This window comes from Heliangelus exortis, chromosome 1, assembly GCF_036169615.1.
Source record: "Heliangelus exortis chromosome 1, bHelExo1.hap1, whole genome shotgun sequence".
NCBI lineage: Eukaryota > Metazoa > Chordata > Aves > Apodiformes > Trochilidae > Heliangelus > Heliangelus exortis.
The window spans coordinates 85,518,679-85,534,764 of record NC_092422.1 but is presented as its reverse complement, the minus strand read 5'-3'; the positions used below and the strand labels follow the sequence as shown (position 1 = coordinate 85,534,764).

At 42.8% G+C, this 16,086-nt stretch overlaps 1 protein-coding gene across 7 annotated transcripts in view; it reads left to right on the top strand.

Moving 5' to 3' along the window:
• The window catches only part of NDP (norrin cystine knot growth factor NDP), a 41,141-nt gene that overhangs the window by 5,728 nt on the left and 19,327 nt on the right, over positions 1-16,086 (top strand). For all 7 annotated transcript variants that reach the window (XM_071751508.1, XM_071751503.1, XM_071751514.1 and 4 more), the window contains one exon: positions 15,814-15,950. The gene's annotated coding sequence lies outside the window, so the exon portion shown is untranslated. The remainder of the gene's footprint in view (positions 1-15,813; positions 15,951-16,086) is intronic.

The window sequence follows — 16,086 nt, the reverse complement described above, 5'->3', positions numbered from 1 at the left end:
GGCTGGCAATAGGAGTTACAGGTTGGACACTTGAAAGTTAGAAATTCAGCAAATACAAGCCTTTTTTTCTTTTTTTTTTTTCCCTTGTGTGCTCTTACTATTTCTCCACCCATTTCCCAATTTGCTGCGACCCAGCAGCAAATTGAATAACTTTCATTTCAGTTCCAGGAAGTTCTAAGAACAAATTTCAAACTTTAGTAGAAAGCATGAAATGGGGCAAAGGACACACACCAATTTGGATTTTTTTTCCTTGAGGGAAAGTTTGCAGAACAATGTTTGGATAAGTTAATTTATAAGGATATAACAGAAAATAGAAGATGACATTTAAACATGTTTAGTGCCAGGGCAAATTCTTAACACCAAGAAATAATTTTGGCTTTCTTTGAAATCCTTGCGTTAAGGCTGAGAGGAGAAAAAAAAATTTAAAAGGGCAATAGGTAGGTTGGTTTTACCCATCAAAAAGGGGGACTGGAACAGAATCTTCATTTGGAAAGCATTTGGAAATGCGAACAAGAAAAAAATAGGCTTTTCAGGGCTGAGTAACCCTTGCTAACTGCTACCGGCACTGTACTTGAATCTAAATGAGGGCTTGCATTGATCTGTGTGCAAAGCCTCTGCAGTTATTCTGCAAAGGAAGCAAAAAAAGGTTAAACCATGGCTGTTTTTGATCTAAAGGCTCTAGCTTGTTTGGAGAAAAGGAGTGATATGGTAGTCCAGATGGACCAAGGTAATAAAAAGTCATGCAATAATTCCCCAAAACTTCCAACCCCTAACCCACCTTTCCTGACTTATTCATAAATGACCTACAGTTTCAAAATGGCCAGACCCCACAGCCCCCCCAAAGGCTGCTGCTCCCTAGTGTACAGTGCCTGGCAGGTGGCTGGACAGTGCAGGCATCCCATGGATGTGTTGGGAGGTGGCATGAGCCCTTCTCACACCTCCCCTCCTGGGCTGTGGTCTGAGTGCCCTCCAGAGCAAGCCCATTGCTGCCTAATGCAAGTCAGAGGTGCCCAAGCCATCTCCTCTCTCATGTGTTGTTCCAGTTCCCAGGTGCCAAAAATTGGGGTGGTGGTGCCCCACTGTGTGTCCCTGGGAAGGGCACTGGGCACAAAGGCTGAAGTTGAGAGGTAGGTTTAGGGAGAGCAGTGCTCCTGGCTGACCCTGCCCAGCCTTCTGCTGCTTCATGCAGGTGAAGCATGATGCCAGCCTGTGCTTCACCCAGACTTTGCCACGTGAGGGCTGAAGGGGTTGTTCATCCTCTTGCTTTTGTGTGAGCTGAAGACAAGAATTAAAACTTTCAAGTTAGATTGACAAGCCCCTGCTGCATCTTACCTTTAAGTGGCTTAGGGTGCATAATGCCAAGTAGGGATTTGTTATTTATCAGTTACATTCATACTCTACGTCTGGATATAAAGCCAAACACTTTGGAGGACACAGCAGGGATGGTGAAAGAATGCCCCAAGTCTTTGCAGTCAATATGTCAAGGGTCTGGGCCTGAAAAATACTGCATACAGAAGCAGAGTTTGTAAAGGAGTGGAATTGCAGGATGCTGATGCTCTGTGTGCCATGAGGGGCTGTACCCAGGCCAACATAGCACACCAGGTGGGAAGCAGTGCTGAGACTGCCCCATCCCTGCCACTCTTGCCCCAAAACATAAGGCTGTTCCACCAGCTTCCTCTGGCACCAACCAATTTTTTTGGCTCAACCCCTTTTTAAGATGGCTTCTGCCCATCTAGAAAGTTCTAATGAACAGCAGGATCTTGGTTTGGCTTGGGGACCAACCATCTGTTAGATGGCAGCCCTGGAGCACCAGAGGGACTTGGACATGGTGATGGTTGTTAGTGAGCACCAGGGCTTGTCTCTCCAGGTGAGGGTCTCCAGGTGATGCATTACTGTGCATTTGGGAGGGGGCTGAGGTATAGCTCCTGATGGAGTTCTACCACTGAAGATGTGCAAATGAATTAGCTGTTGACCAGGGGGTTTACTTCTTAGTTTTATGTTTCTGGGCCTTTGTACACACTAATATTACCAGACCGTTTTATCGGATATGGATCTTTATATTTTTGATTTGGCAGCATTATATTAACTTGTTCACAATAGACATTTTGTAGAAGGCCACGTAAGTGAAGTCACTGTGCAGCTCCTGGGGAGCAATTGTTTATTTGGAAAATAAACTATCTTATTATGGCTGTGTCATAAATTAGATATATTTCTGCCTGCCACAAGGCAGTTACAAATTTTTTTGCTTCTTTTTCTCTTCTGTCAGACAAGATAGTAATGTACATAAATTAAGTTTTATATAGTCTTCCAAGCTTCATAGCAGGTCATGCTTTGTCTTACTGCACCATAGATGGAATATTTTAGGACCAAAACGTGTCTCTCTGCACAGGAGGACTCCAGCAAACTCTCTCCTTCATGACAGATGATAAATAGTTTCAGCATCTTAGCAAGGTGTCTGCTTTCACCTGGAAAATCAGAATTGGCAATGGTAATTAAAGAAACTGTTTATATAGAGACATCAATGCTTTAGTGTTATGAGTAGTCTGAGGCTGTTGTGCTGAAGAAAGATGTTCTTCAATTCATTACAAACTGGGTAGACAGAGCTGTCCTCAATCTCTGTATAGACTATGTCATTAAAATAAATGGATTTGATTTACATCTACAGAGAATCTGAATTTAAATTTTACGGTTAGGAAACTCCACAAGAGATAATTTCAGTTTTTTAAACAGCATAATTTTTTCCAGGAAAGTACAGCGTAAATGCGAACAAAATGTTCTGTGAAAATCTAACAGTCTCAGGGAAAAAAAAAACCAACCACAACCCACATCTCCAGACAAACAAAATCAACAAACCGTGATACTGCTTTTCTTTATCAGAAGACTTAATCTTGATAATTTTGAGAAGTTCTGTTCTGAAGAAGCAAAACCATTTCATTTGGACTTAATAAACTGATTTTTCTTAATTCAGCAAACCGTCATGCTGTGATGTGCTATACTGTAACGTGTTTAGCTGTAACAGGAATAGAAGACTAAGCAAAGCTGCTGAGGTCCCCTCAGCCAGCATCCCCTCTATATCAGTGTCCAGCAGCAGATGCTGGAGGTGAGGAGCAGCCCAGCTTATGGGGAGGACTGGTCCTGGGAGCAGCCTCATGGCTGGGAGCCCTCCAGAGCCAGGGCTGGTGTCTGTGCTTCCCTGCTATGATGGTGAAGCCCTTCTGCCCAGGGGCCCTGGCAATGCAGCACTTTTCTGAGCAGACTGACACCATGACTTTGCACTCCTGTGGGAGATCTAGAAGCTGCAATTCACCCCTGGTGTCAGCAGGGGAGAGATTTGGATGAAGAAAGGAGGGTGGGTTTTTTTCCTGCCATGTTATCTAACCACTCCATGAGCAGGTTTAGAAGTTATAGAACCAAAAATGCTGGTCTTTTGTCTACACTAGAGTTCCTGATCCTCCAGGTGGTTGAGTGGTCTTGACGTGCTGCCAGTGTGGCCCTGGAGCACTAACTCACTCCTCAGATGCACATGAAGGGTGAGTTTGCCTGGCTATCTGCAGAGGACAAATGCAGGGATGGGGAGCTGAGGTGTGCGGGGGGGGAGCAGCAGTGATGGCAAGGGCTGAGGTGCTCTGATTGTGAGCCCAGTGCCCTCATTGCACTCACAGTTTTCTCTGTGCCTGCTGCATCTCTGTGATTTGAACGCAGTTTAACATTACTAAAATGATCAGTCTTGCTGGTTATGAGTGTAATTTTCTTCTGATAACTAATTTTGAAGGCCAGCTGTTTTTTGAACAATAGCAAAAAAACAAAATGGAAACATTTCCCACAGATTTATCATCCCTTTTCTGTGTTGACTGACACTAAAATAATCTGGGAATACTATGTCCCTAATCTCGAAAGATTTTCCAGAAAGCCTAGAGCACAACTATGATTCCTTTTAAAACCAACCATGACAAATTAGCATTTCAGTGTTTTAAGCATTGAAACAATACAGTTGCACCATCCTATTCACCGGATTTATTAGATCAACAAGTACTGAAAATATTAAATTAGATGCTATCAGTGTATAACCAGAAAAGTAGATGTAGTGCTGGTGTAAATTTAGGAGGCTCACTGACAGAATTAATATAAGCCCTCATATTTGCAAACGAGGGCCTTGATGCTTTAGTTTTGATAGTGTTCTTTTGCTTGAAGGCATGAGCTCAGCTTGATGAGGGACTCCAGTTCCAAAGCATCTCTTACAGTCAGTGCAGAGAGCTGCTACAGGCTGGTAGAAGACTCAACCTAACCTTACAGTGACTGTAGCTACCCAGGACCTCAGTGCAGCCAAGGGAACTGTGAAGGCACAGGTGAGGAGGGGGGTGAATAATGAGAGCTTTTATGACCCTGGGACCAGTTCTGATTAAGCCAGTGGAGAGCTGTTGGTGATTACAGCCAAGCCTGTGCAGCTGAGAAACCAGGGAACCTAACAAACACCTGTGTAATTAATTTATTTGTTCAATTATTTATTTGCTCATGCAGTGGCTGAGTTGTAAGTGTTCTGAATAGCCCAGCATGGAAGTATGAAAATGACAGCCACAATTCCAGCTAGCTCTTATGCAAGGATCCCAAACAAGTTTCCTGTTACTTTTCTAACAAGTTAGACACTAAACATAAAAAGGAGGAGTCGACAACATGGAGGTTAATGCCATATAAGCAATTGTCATGGTTTAACGCTGGACTGGTGATTAAATGACAGAGAGATGCTCTCTATTAATCCCCCTCCCTGACAGAGAAAGAAGAGAAAACAAGGGAGAAAGACTTACAGGTTGGAAACTAAACTACACAGCTTTAATGAAACAGTAACAATGAAAAAGGGAAAATGGTCAAATATATACAAATATTCACAAAAGCAGTATCACGTACCTCCCCTCTTCCCCCCAGTATTGCCCCCAGTCTTCTTTCAGGAACAAAAATTTTCCTTTTAATTCTTGCTAGGTAGTGGGAAAACTTTCATCCTGACCAAGAGCTTGAACCACTGGCTGTGAAACTGAGCAGTGCTTTTGGCAATCAGAGTCTGCATCCTGTGTGGCAGCATTTAGATCTGCTTTCTCCTTTGCTCTTGGGACCACAGACAGTCACTTAGGGCATGATACACAAAATGTCAGGCATGGGGTTCACTTATCCTTTATTTGGAGGTATCCATGAGAAGTTAAATTTTAAGCTTAATCTCACAGCAGTGCAGGGTCAAGGATACTTCAAAGGTTTCTTCCTCTTTCACAGAGTCTTTATTAAAATTTACACATCGTGAGCACTGGCTTGAGCTGCCCATGAGCCTTGTCAGCTTGCTGGTGCTGTGAATAGGTTCCCCGTACAGGTCACCATCCCAAGGATATTTTGCTTCCTCTCCTTGCCTGTTGGCATAAGTCTGTCAGTGATGATTTCAGCCCTACCAGGGTCTGCCTGCACCCTCACTGTTTTACTTCTCTAGACAGGCTTGTGATTTCTGTTCCATGGAGCTGGCAGTTGCTATTAGCTTTCCTGCAGTCCTGGGACACTGAGTCATTTCCTGAACTCAGATCTTTAGTCCTTCTTCCCTTTGGACAACAAAATTGCTCATGGAGACTAGGAAGCTTTGTGCAAAAGGTGGCTTTTTTTGAGAGATTTTTTTTTTCATGAGAAACACCTGCAGTTTTGATGACTGATGCTATGGCAAGACATGTCTGAAACGAGGATGCTGAATACTCCTTCTGTTTCAATACCACCTCCTGCCCAAAAGAACTACCTGATCTCTTAGGTGTAGTGTGTGGTATCAGCCATCTCGTAAAAGGCATTCCCCTCCATGGCAAGAGGAAAAAGTGCTCTGTTCACGTACTGACTTAGTTTTCTTTTCTTTTTAAGGAGGCAGAATTTCCTCCTGTGGCTGGATGCAGAGTCCCTCCAAGGGCTGAGTTTCTCCCTGGGCAGTGCTGTTCCAGCCCTCCTCCTGGGCTGGGGGCCAGAGGCTCCAGGCAGCCTCCTAAAGTGGGGGTGGGGGTTTAGGTGCTCTTGTGCTCAGTTCTACAGTTTGCAGAGACTGCCTCTGGTGTCTCAGCCTTTTCCACTATTGTTATGATTCCAGTCCATTCTCCTTGGGGATGAGATAAAGGATGCGACATGTTAAAAATCCCTGACACTATCATGAACTCTCTCTTTCATTTGCATATGCCTTTATCTCCTTCAGTGGGGAATAACCCTTCTGAGCCCTTTCTTTTCTTACCTTATGCTGCCTGTAGCTTTTCTTTCAGTGCTCGTAACCCTGTCAGACACCTTATCAGCCTGCGTATTCTATCCAGCTGAAAATTGATTATTGCCATTTGCCTACGGTCTGCTTGTCCTTTTATCTTTTGCCACAACATTTTTCATGTCTCCTCTGAATAACCCTCTTCCCTCTAATGTTGCTGTCACCATCCTCCTCACCCATGCTGTGTTCACATTTATTATTTCTCGGACAAAGCGATCTGTTGTGATTTCTGCATCTTCTCCCAGATGCCGGCGGTGGCCACAGCTTGCCAAGGCACATGCATCATACATGGGCTTTCAGTATCTCCCAGCACAGCAGATACAGCTTGCCCTTCCATTTCAGAGCTCTTTCCTGAGGTGTTTCAGAGTCTCTGCTTGTCCTTTCATCAGCCACAGTCTGTTCTGGTTGACTTCCTTCACTTGGCAAATCCTAATTCCTTTCTCTAAAGTTAATTCTGATTCCTTCAGTAGACTCCAGGCTCTGCCCCAAGCAGCAGTTTCAAGGGAGGCTCTTGCCAGGGACCACAGCTCCTGAAGCTGTAGCTTTGGCTCTGCTAAGTTAAAGTGAACTTTCTTTTTTGTACCTTGAGGACCTCTCATTTATCTTTCTAGCCTTTAGATGAAGTCCAGGACTTGCATTTCTGCAGTGGCTTCTTTGCCAAGCAAAATTGAAAATTATTTGGAAACACCAAGCGCTGGCTCTTTCTTCTGCCTCTCCTGCCTTTGGCTGGCAACCTCTCTTGCCCTCACTGTGCTTACTTTCAGTATACCACAGTTTGTACCCTATTCTGATGTACTCTCCATCTCCAGCATGTTTCAGCTCCCTCAGGTCTTTTGCCACCTCTGACCTTTCACAAAGAACCTTTTCTTTGTTTTGCTCCTAAGGTTGTGTGCTGCTATTCTTGCTACCCAAAAAGTCCCTTTTATTCTTGATCATCACAGACCAAGCTGAGGCTGAGGAGGCTGAGGCTGTTGAACCCCTTGGTTTTCTGTGACCTGTTGCTTCTCTATGCTCTGGGTATCCCCCTTGTAATCAGCATAACCCCAGGAGCTTGACCAGCTATGAAAAATGACTTTTTTTCTTATGGGGTCCTTGGTTGTGCAAAACATTGGGCCTGCAGAGCATCTCTCCTCGTAAAGAGAGAGGAATCCAAATCACTCCTTTCTACATGTAGTAAGGAGGCAGTGGTTTAAAATGCTTTTCTTAAGTTCAGAAGTGCTTATAATTTATAACCATATGAACCTCTACTCTTTTTTTGCACCTGGAGCCTGCCTCTGATTTACACTTGCAGTTCCAGGCATATTCTGTATCAGAAAGATGTTCTTGCTTTTAACTAAAAAAAAAAAAAAAAAAAAAAGAAAAAGATGCCAAACCTTAACTCACATCAAAATGCATATCAAGATCTATTTAATTCCCTACTCTATGGTGGAATAATGAAGTTCAGATGTTCATTTGGACTGAATAAACTGCAGTACTATAAGGAAGTTCAGTGAGCTTCACCTCTGCAGTGGAGACCAGAAGGCAGAGCATCCAGCAGCCAAGGACCAGACAGTGGTGGCACCAAATTTGTACCTAGCAGAAGGTCACAAGTTGCACCAAAAGCCACAGAGCATTGCTGGCTCTTCATAGATGAAGATCCAACCTTTGGGCTGTCTCCTTCTATGGTCTGAGTTGAAGCAAGGTGCCTTCTGCAATTTTGGCATCTGCCAGCATAGGAATATATTGCATTGAAGGTGTAGTCTGCACACAGCTCTGTATGGACGTGTCCTTCTGGCTCTGCTCTCACCAACTACTGGGGCTCCAGGAGTTCATCTGAGTTGAAAGGGACTTGTGTATGTGTAAAACTAGAGACTCACATGGATCTTGGTGCAATGAGAGAGCTGCCCACAGGGAATGCCAAAAAAGAACTTGTTTCTGTCCCTGTTTAGTATGTGGGAATTTTAAAATTCCAACAGAGGACACTTCTTAAGCCAGGATTTCAGTGAGTTGGCAAAAATGGCCATGCGTCTGAAGAGCTACCTGCAAAGAAGTATTAAAATTCACAGGTTTTGCAGCTGACGGCACAGTTAGAGCATCTGACCATTCCACCTTAATGATTGTTGTCCTAATAATAGCTTAAATGGTTTCTTAAACATTAACTTGAACTTGCTCAAGGGAATGGCCTTTCTTTGCTTATAATAATTTCACATGAAGTACAGCATGCACACTGGAGGGTAACTGGAGTTAACGTCAATTATGAATCACCAATTTCCTGCTCTAAATAACATTTCTTCTCAGCAACTTTGCATACAGAAAGCTGCCCTGCAGTTTTAACCCAAATTATTTAGCTGATACTGACTTTCATTTAATTTTTCCTTTTTAAACATGAGGTTTTGCACAGGGAATGGCCCTACAAACCTGGGTGGTAGACAAATTTATTTGCTTTAATTTTTTTTCATAGTAAATAGCATGGAAAACCATCTCCACTTTGCTTATTGCGTTTTTACTACAAGAAAATCACATGTGGGTATTGGCATGAGACTGCAACAGAATAAGATTGCCATTACTAGTATCTGGCTTTATTTTGCCAGGTATTTTTGCTGCTTGGAGTTAGTTTATGGGAAGGTTTTTGTAATTATGGAAATGTTGTTCAAATCACAGTCCTAACCTGATATACCAAAGAAGGCAAACAATGCCCTTCTCAATTAAACAGAGAACTCCTGGCACCTTAGTGTTTACTCTCTCTCACACAAACCATCCTAAAATGAAGCTACACTTTGACCCTCAGCAAATTGCAAGCTACAAGAAAGCCCTTAGGATCTGATCCTTGCTGAGGAAGGCTACTTTAAACCACATTTAGAAACATTAACTCACAGTTGGTACTCAGGCAAAGCTGCCAGTTGTGCTATTGGATGCTGTTCAGGACTTTGTGACAAATTCTGCCTTGTTGAGGACAGGGGGGACAGAAACCAGGGCCTGGAGCACCTCTACTACAAGAAGAGGCTGAGGGAGCTGGGATCGTTCAACCTGAAGAAGAGAAGATTCCAGTGGGACCTTATAGCTGCCTTCCAATACCTAAAGGGAACCTACAGGAAGACTGGAAAGAGACATCATAAGATTATCCAGAGATAAGACAAGGGGAAACTGTTTTAAACTGAGGGAGAACAGGTTTGGACTGGACATTAAAAAGAAGTTCCTCAGTATGGGAACAGATTTCCCAGTGAAGCTGTGGATGCCCCTCCCTGGAGGTGTTCAAAGCCAGGTTGGATGGGGCTTTGACCAACCTGGTCTAGATGAGAGGCTTTGCTGCCCATGGCAGGGAGGTTGGAGTAGGTGATCCCTAGGGTCCCTTCCAACCTAAGCCATTCTATGATTCTGTAAAGCAGCAGAAATATTATTGTTTGTGGTATGGTATGGTGGGCTAGGGACACCAACTTTGGTGCTCAAGGTGCATCACATAACACCCACATGGGGAGGTGGACATGAAAATGATGGAGAAGCATGGGAGAAATAGCCAGAGATCCTACATGTAGGCTGTATCCCAAGGTCCCAAAGTCCACACAGAAGCCTTGGGGGAATGATCTTAACTCCTTTCTACAAGAGACTGGGGTTAATACAACCTGCTTTTATGTGTGGTTTGGGGATCCTGTGGGACATATAATTTTTCTTTGATACTTGAATAAGTCTTCACAGAGGGATTCTTTCTGCCTCTACCACCTGGAAGAAATACACTGCAAATTGTACACTGCACATGTGTCAGTATCCCACACTGTGTGACAAAATTTCTCTGCAACCTTGATAAAGAAAACAAGATCTTTAGCACTGGCCTATGTACCACTATGGATATTGTGTATGTTATACATCTACCACATATGCTTACAAGATAATTTGAAACAACCAGAAAGGTGGAATTAATCTGCCCTAACCCAGGCATCCAACAGCTGGAAGATTAAATCTGGACTAGTCACTCTTGGCTCCCTTTGTTATTAATAGAGATAAATGGATATTGCCAAAAGAGGCAATTCCACCTGGTCCAATCATCAGCAAAGGGAGCAGCCCTTCAGGCAGTATCTACGTGTGGTTCCCACTCGCAATAAGAGGACCCAAGCTGAGACTGAGATATCTGACTTCAGGAAGGGTGGATAAATTCCACATATGTCTGCAGAACTGTTGATCCATATTGTTGAGATTCAGAAAAACATGGTAGCATTTCTCTTTCTCTGCTAGCTCTAAAGAACTAGCTCAATCACTCCAAATGTGATTGGGACAAGGATTATGATGGCTGCAGTCTCTTCTAGGAGAAAGATACTCTGTCTTCCAGGAGCGTCTGAAAATAGAAAAAAGATGCCTTTACTTTTAAATTATTAAAAAATATTTGTGATCTCAATAGACTTGAGCTGTCTTTTGTCTGTCTGCCCTGATGTTAGCCTCTTCCTCTGGTGTTACAGCCACCTGTCTAATTCCAACCAACTTTAACAGCAACGCAAAGGTGCCCCAGAAAATCAAGCTTTTACACAAGTTCTTGGATATGTAAGAATCTGTGGTGCTCAGGCAGGAGTTTCCCCTTATTGCTGTCCTGCAGGACACTGATGTACCTACAGTTTGGAAGTCTGAGGAGGCAAGGAGCCACAGCATGCTGTGTGATGAGCATGTCCTTGCCAGCCATGGAGGGAGTGCTGCCCTTGCTCAGGCAGCAGTCTTGCAGAGGCTTGAAAGCAGTTGAAAATTATATGGGAGAGAGATGGAGCACTGCACACCATCAAGAGATGCAGGCATCAAGGAGTTGAAGATAATACAGAGGCAAAACCTGAGTGGGTAACCATGAGGGTTGTAGGTTTAAAACCATGTGGGAACCCAGGCTTCCTCACTGTTGTATGTAAGTTGGTCATCATGGCTCTGGGATGTGTGCAAGGAAGCCTGAGTGTGAGTAGTGGCATTGTTAGGAGAGCAGAGCAGTGAAAGAATTTCTTTATGGAGAGGGTGATCAGGCATTGGAATGGGCTGCCCAGGGAAGTAGTGGATTCTCTGTCCCTGGGGATATTTAAAAAGAGACTGGATGTGGCACTCAGTGCCATGGTCTGGTAACTGCAGCGGGAGTGGATCAAGGGTTGGACTTGATGATCTCTGAGGTCCCTTCCAACACAGCCAATTCTAGGATTCTATGATTTGGTGCACTCAGATCACTCACGCTGATCTTTCCCAGCCTGACTGCCACCAGGCTCTCTCCTTGAGACCTGTTCAAGCCACTGGCTGTACAGATCTCTCCTTGGTATAGAATTTTCCTTACCAGGCTCTTGAGTTAATTTTTTTAAGCATGGATACTCCAGTGACATTTGCACTTGTAGGCAACACATCACAGGGGAGCCCAACCTGCCCTCCTCCTGCTTCTTGCTGATGGAACCAAGGGGACAGCAGATTCTGGTCCTGCTGCAGCCACAATTTCCAGGCTATCTAAAGTCCAAGTATAGTCTCCAGGCAATATGTCTTTCTGACTACTGTAGTAAAATGATTAAGAAAATAGTTCAGATCCAGTTTTCACAGTCTTCTCCATAGCAGCCTTATTCCCTAGATGAAAGCAGCCTTACTGTAGTAGTGGTGTATGTATAAGACACTGAATAAACATTTCCAGATACTTTGTCTTAAGAACACACACTTGTGGATACATATGAATGTTGAAAGAAGAGAATCATCTAGGTTACTGAAAAATGTATCTAAGTATTTAAATATCCTTGCAAAATGAATCTGAGAGACTGTGCAATGGTGACAAAAAAGATGAAAAACATTGGGTGCCTAGTCTTTTGTGTCACTTGGTCCTGCACTGATGTTGGGGTGTGTAATTATAATTATTTGGAAGAGTATTTACCAAATGCTTATTTTGATTATGTAAATGATAGAAAATCCTTCTTTTAAGAATTCTGTGTGACTCCTGTTTGCATAAAGTATATATTAATTATTTAACTATTTTGCTTGTTACTGTGGACTATCATTACAATACTTTCAGTTCCTCCTACATTCCCAGCTATGAAAAGAATACTGATAGCCAAGACCCAAACATAAAACACCCTTTATCAGCTCAGTAATGGAACAAAGCATTGTCCTTCCCTGAGCAGCATTCCTGTACATCCTACTCCCTCTGCCTGCTTGCAGCCATGGTGTGCATGTCTGTGCCTGAGTGTGAGTTTGTATCTACACTGAAATATTGTCCTTGAGTGTGTACTCCCTTCATGGTCTTTGCACACACAAGCAGCACAGACACCAAGTAACACCTGTTCTGATAGTATCTTTGATGATATGGAGGTCTGTTATCCACTGTCTAAGAATGAAAACATCTCCTGGAAATTCAACTGGAAAAATCCTTCTGTTGAAAAGATAGATTTGGCAGCAAAATTCTGAATGTGTTTCACAACACGGGCACAATGGATATGTGATATCTTGCTCCTTTGAGGAAACAACACAGTGCTTAATGATGCCCATGGGGCAAACAATTCCATCCTACCTAATTACAGGTAATGGTAGTACACTGCTTTTCTGAGGACAAACATGAGTCTTGTAAGTCACACAGTTGTGGAATAAGGAAATCTGTGAATCAGGGTTGCAGGTCTGCAATGCATTTCACAGGGATGCATCCAGGGAGGTTGGTAGAACTCTGTGCAGAGCTGGACCTCCACCTCTTCAAAAATTACAGCCTGAGTCCTCGAGGGAGGGATTTATCTACCTACTTTTACCTGTTTAAAGTAATAGATATTTTGGCCCAACTGGATCAGGAAAATATCTTTGGTTCTTCATAGAGGGAAAAACTGTTATTGTTACCAACCTTAAACTGGCCTGAACTGAAAGTAATTTGGGATAGAAACTCTCCATTTGCTGCTGGGAGAGCCTAAACTGAGTTTTCAGGAAACTACTGCAGAGTGAGAGCAACTCCCTCTGAAGTGAACTTAGATCAAAACTGGTGGAAGCAGGATACCTTAGATCTTTTGGAGATCTTATCTAATATCTAGGACCATCTCAGATGTTTAACCATCTTTGAAAACTGAGCTCTGAGCTCCTGCAATTTCCTTTTTTATTTGGTTCTTTAGAATGACTTTTTATGAGTGGGATTAAGTCACAGTGGTTGAGAGAAGATGAAGATTTATAACAGCTATGAAAAAGTTATAGGCCATGGTGTTTCTGAGGTGGGGGAAGGCTACATTTGAGGCTTCTACTTTTGTGCATAAATTCACTCAAAAAGTCACAAATGAGTGTGTCAGTTTATAAGTCACCAGCCTGTGAGGTCAGGTAACTGCTGATTAAATCCCACTTACTGCCAAACATGATCTTCAAGGTGCAGATAAAAAAAAAAAAAAAGAGAGAGCCTTTTTAAAATTTCTTGAAAAATTTTTTTTGGCCAATATCTGCAGATTTGCCTTTCACAGGGCAGCTCCTTAGTGCAAGCAACTGGAGTATATGAGCCGCTTTCTTTCATAGAATCATAGAACCATAGAATTGGCTGGGTTGGAAGGGACCTCAGAGATCATCAAGTCCAACCCTTGATCCACTCCCGCTGCAGTTACCAGACCATGGCACTGAGTGCCACATCCAGTCTCTTTTTAAATATCTCCAGGGATAGAGAATCCACCACTTCCCTGGGCAGCCCATTCCAATGTCTGATCACCCTCTCAGTAAAGAAATTCTTTCTAATGTCCAACCTAAACCTCCCCTGGCACAACTTGAGACCGTGCCCTCTTGTCTTGCTGAGAGTTGCCTGGGAAAAGAGACCAAACCCCCCTGGCTACACCCTCCTTTCAGGGAGTTGTAGAGAGTGATGAGGTCTCCCATAGAAAAAGAGAGCCAACCTGGCAGCATAATGGCCAACAGCCTTAGTTTTAAAAGAGGGTGTCAGCTAAACTGAAAAATATCACTATGTGTAATCTATCTGTTTCAGGTAAGTGTAGTGCCAGAGCATAAGTGACATTTGAGCCTGAAGTTACAGTGAGGCAAAGCCTCTGGTGTGCTCTGCCATCATCCACCCTGGGCAACTGCAGTGGCATCTGCGAGGGAGGAGGAGATGGTATGGTTGGTGACAAAACACCTGCCTTGGCTTAAGAACCAAAACATGTGAAACCTGAATATGAGGGAAAAAATGTGCAGCAAAACTCACATCCTGGGCATCTTGGTCCTAAGTGGATCATTTGTTTATCCCACCAGCCAAACCTGGCTATGCAGCAAAGCAAGCCAAAGAATGTCTCCTTTATTGTTTCCATGATGCTTACTCATCTACAAGCCATTCCTCTTTTAGATTATTCTATTTTTAATGCATAATTTCCATCTGTTCTTTGATCTTATACCACATAAGACATTTAGCTAATAACACCATCCATCAAATACCAACTTTCCTTTAGAGTTCAAACACAATTGACACAGGACCCCGTCCATCTGCTGGCCAGTGCCTCTGAACAGATCCAGCTTGTGAATGGCCAGCTATGTCACCTATTTTTTAATTAACTGGCTAAGTTCTGTGCTTCCCAGAATGCTGCAGGGTGAATAGGGGGCACTCGAAGGGGAAAGAAAATGTGCTTCTCCATGAAAGTGGAGAAGAGGGTTTGGTGCATCCAGAGCTGTGATGCTCTTGTCTGCAAATGCATTTTTCTGGTGGATAGGGTCTGCCTTCAACCCCTCAGGGAATTAATTTTTGTATAAGAGATAAAATTTTTATATAAAGGCTAGAAGGATAACTATTTTCAAATGGGGCATTCTACAGAAGAAGGTGGGTAAAGTACAAGAATATTTTTTGAAAGTTTAAGTAGACCAGCTTCTGTGAGCAAACTTCTGAGTTTATTTGAGAGAAACTTCAGAATTTCAGGCAAGTTATATGAAGCATTGGAATTGAAGATTTGCAGACAAGTATTTTTACAGAAAATTATTGTCTGCTTATCCATTTCGAGAGCCAGAGAATGTCAGATGATGTAGGTGACCAATTGTAGTGAAACATTACAGCTTAAATTTAGGATATCTGAGATTAGTCACAGTCAAAGAAGAAAGAATCCAAGAAGAACCTGTCCAAAAAAAGAGAAATTAATATGTAATCTAGAGGAAAAGTTGTTTTTCTGTAGATGCTTTCCATGTGCACACACATATCAATCTTTTTTAATTCAAATTTTTTTATTTTCAGATTCTTCACTTAGATCTGTTACTTTGCTTCTCAGTGGTTTGGTTTGCTTTGTTTTGTTTTGCAGATGATGCATTTGTTGAGGAAGGAATTTGATTCAGAATTTCTATTTGACTGGCTTTCATATGCCATAGCACACATATCTCCAGATCCCAAATAACAACAACCACAACAAAGTGCCTGCATTTTCTTCTGTTCCTTAGCTTGCCAACAATAGGTCCCTGCAAAGAGGACCTTGGCTGGTGGTGTTTTGTGATTTCTCAGATAACAAGAGCTTCACATTTCTGTGGAATTCCCATTTGCCAGTGAGCTGCTGCTGTGCTGCTCTGATTGATATATGACTGCAATGGCACTTTTCCATTTGACATTCCCTCTCTCTCTCTCTCTTTTCCCTCTCCCTCTGCCACTCCTTCTCTCCCTTAAACAACAGCCCCAACTTTTACGTGTTGCAGATAAAAAAGGCAAGCCATGTGACAGAGGGACAGAAGAACAAAAGCATTCGGAAGTAACTTCTTTTTAGCTCTCTGAGGAGTTTGAGGGGAGGAAAGAGCAGTGCATTTTCCAAAGGTGAGCACAAATCTCTATTCCTCTAAATTTTGAGTATTAGATGGGCTTAAACTGAGCTCTTAATCTCTTTATCTGACAAGCACACATTCTGCTTGTACCATTATTTTTTTTTAATTAAAATGTGTTGATGTGGAAT